The sequence below is a fragment of the Populus nigra genome, chromosome 18, assembly GCF_951802175.1.
Source record: "Populus nigra chromosome 18, ddPopNigr1.1, whole genome shotgun sequence".
Classification (NCBI taxonomy): Eukaryota; Viridiplantae; Streptophyta; class Magnoliopsida; order Malpighiales; family Salicaceae; genus Populus; species Populus nigra.
The window spans coordinates 13142088-13145819 of NC_084869.1; positions in this window are offsets into that span (position 1 = coordinate 13142088).

A 3732-nucleotide genomic window follows, 5' to 3' on the forward strand; every position below is an offset into this window, starting at 1 on the left:
AACAATTCTTCTAACTCGTGCGAAGAAAGTACTAAGTTTTAGGTGTTGAGTTTCGTGAAGTAGATTGATGTGGTGCCCTTTCAATTCAGTTCACAAGTGGTATCTCTTTCTAGATCTTTCTCATCAAAAAGAAAAAAAAATGTTTTGTTTTTTTTTTACTTTTGGTATGTTGGCCAAATCATAATGGATAATCATAAACTTATTAAATTATCCATTTTGTATGATAAAATGTGATTTTGTTTTTTTAGAAAATATACATGAAAAACCTTTAGAATCTTGTTGTATGCACGAAAAGAAAACATATTTCTTGTGTTTTCGAAATTAGAAAATTTTTCTGAATTTTTTAGATTTTTTTGAAATTTTAGAGAAAACTATATATTTTTAACACCAGGTCTGTATCATACAATATAAGTTTATAGCCCAATATTATATGAAATTCTTGAAAAAAAATATTTTTTGTATTTTTTGAAATAAAAGAATTCTTTTAATTTTTTGAAATCTTTTTTATTTTTTAAGAAAAATTAGGCAAAAATTATTGAAAAAACACGCGAGGAACCCATAAATAATTTCAAAATGATCCTTGAATTTTTTAAAGGTTTGTTTAGCTAGACACAAAAATATAAACAAATTAAAACTAAAGGAAAAATGTTTAAAGTGTGTTTGTCAAACATGTCATTAGCCTAAATCAGAGTCATTAAAAATGTCTTAAAAGCATGTTTGGCAATTATGACTTTCTTAAGAAAAAATGAGGTGGGGCCAAACACACTTCAGCCACATGGGCTAGGCCTATTGGGTTTGAGACTCCATCCCATTTGTACGGGTCGGGCTCAAGCTCAATCCTTGATTTGTTGGGTTGACAAATAGCCTAACAAGCTTTTTTTAAAAAAAATTATAATATGGGCTGGACCTAGCCTACGATACGAGCTGGGCTTGGATTCAACCTAACTTATATAGTGGTTGATCTAGCCCGGTGACCATGTAAGTTTTGTAACCTACAGAACATGAATTAATATTCACGTTCTGCAAGTTTGACTTTCATGGCATGCAAGTTACAAAGTGAAAGAATGAGAAGAGATGGTACCTAGTTCAGGGTTGTGGTCATACTCGTCAGTGGTGGCGTCTTCAAGTCTGTTGGTGGCTCATGGTGGTCGTTAGAGGAGGAGAAAGTTGGCTAGTTGGGCAAAAAAAAAACGTTTTTAGCTTGTTTTTTTACCTCTCTTCTCCTTTAATTTTGTTTTTTTTCTTACATGAAATCCATCCTTATTTATAGGGGATGAAAGAGGGATATCTGTTTTTTTTTCACATGAATCTTGGCTATTGATTCAAATGAAAAGGATCTCAACCATTGATCAAAAATCACTATCATGGATTGTCATGGCTGGTCGGGTCAACCTATTTGGATCAACTTTGCAAATATATCAAAGTATGAGCAGGACTGAAACAAGGTTAGCAGGATTCTTCTTCAACATAAGATTAGGGAAAGCAAGCTTTTTTAGTCATTAGAATTACACTGAAAAGAAAAAATGGCACCCAAATCCCCTCCCTAAACAGGTTGTCTCTGCTTGTTTTAGGTGGAAGTCAATGAATAGTACCCTTCAAAACGACATCATTTCTTCTTCTTTTTTAATAACAAAACATGTTGTTTCATTTAAATAAAATGATGTCATTTTGGCTCTTTAGGTTTAAATAATTAGGTTTAAAACTTCTTTTTCTATTGCAGCCCTTAACCTTTTGATATATTCAATTAGATCTTTAATTGAATTTTGATTCTAAGAATCAATCCAATTTCACCCCTATCAAGTTTTAAAAGCACCCCTTGATTCCAGCGTGTTTGTCATCTCGATCCTTAGTGTTGAATATTTTAAATTTTATCCTCAATTGACTTTCAAACTTCTAATTTCTTCAATTTCACTTATGTTTTCAACTAAATTTAGCCCTTGAATTCGCGCACATTTTGCGAAAAGGTCCTTGGTATTGAAATTCTTCAATTTAGCCCTTAATTGAATCTTAAACTTTGATTTTCTTGCAATTTTGTCCTTAATTTCACACAATTGAGCCTGAAAAAAATCTAGTCTTCTAAAATTTCAATCTTCTCAATTAAGCCCAAATTAAGTTTGTAAACTTAATTTTTTTTACCAATTAAGTCTCTAATAGAATTAATTTGACTCATTAAAAGTATAATTAAGTCTTTGCATCTAATTGAATCTTTTAATTTGACTCATTAAAAGTATAGTTAAATCTTTATACCTAATTAAATCTTTTAATTTGACCCAAATTAATTCTTAAACTTGATTCAACATTTAATTGGGGCTATGATTAAATCAAATTGGTTTATTAAAAATCTAATTTAAGTACTCAAACTTAAATTTTATACATATTCATCCAATAGTCTTTTAATTTGACATTGAACCTACATTTTCTTTTGATTTTAGGTATAATAAGGTACAATTAAACTTTTAATTCTGTTCAAAATCTCAGTTTAGTTCCTTCATGTATCTGCATACCTTCTCAGCCTGCTCTTACCAAATTGCCATTATTTTTCATTCTTATCTTTCTTTTTTTTTTGTTGCCTTTTATTTTTTGATTTTTCTCTTTGATTTTTTTGAAAGAAGAAGATAATTCTTTGGGAGGACCCTAAAATTGGGTTACAACACCGAAAATGATATTGGCAAGTAATGTTTTATAGTTAATTAATGTTAATTTTTTTTTTATTTATTTATTGTCATTGCTTATTTTTTTTTATCAAATTATCAAATTAATTAAGTTTATTGAATCCAAATAAATTTTGAATTTTTCTTACTTATTTAAAATTATTAAAATCATTTTTTTTATATTAAAAAATTAATCTGATATGTAGCATGTGAGCAATCAAGTGGATTCTAAATTTAGACATGCAAGGTCAGATAGTTGAAGATAGCACCTGAATATTTTTTTTAAGGGAGAGGACACTGTCAAGTCCTAGCAAATCCTTCACTATATCTCAATCTTTTGAGAGATTCAAGGTTTCCATGTATGAGAAGTCAAATCATTCACTTCAACAATCTACATAATATTAGGTTTGAATATAGCTTGAATGCACCAAAAATTCCTTGAAAATTAACAAATTAGATTATATGTCACCTTAATACTATGGATTACATCAATGTCAATACGAGGAAAGGATAGGAAAACAATAAAGCAAGCCCTTCGGCGTGTTGCCATGGATGTCTTCTGCTTATGCCTGGTTTTATTCTCTTCATCTATTGTTGTTCGATCCCTTCGTTTTGCGTAGAACTATGATCATTGCTAACAAGAAGATATATGTCCTTGGGTATCTTAACTCGCTGTTCTTGATTGCAAAGTTATCCCCAAATCCAATTGCAGTTTTTCCTTGGAAATGAGCATCCAAATTGTAAGATCTAGCAACGACCTTAACACTCAGTAATCCAAAATAAGGACAATAAAAGGTTGCTCAACAAAAGGTTGTCTGAAACAAAAGAGGAGTCAGTTCACGTATTGATGGGAGATTTATGTGATGGTGTGGGGCAGTGGAAGGTTTATTGAAGAAGGAAATTACGGAACCCGAATTGCACCAACTAGACCAGCTAAGAGTGTGTTTGATATTATGATAGTTGTCGTGGTTATGGTTTAAAAAAAGTTGTTTTATAAAAAATATTTTTAGTTGAGGTTGGTTTGAAAAAATAGGTGTTTAGTTAAAACTGTGTTTGAAATTGAGGTTTAAAAAAAATAGTT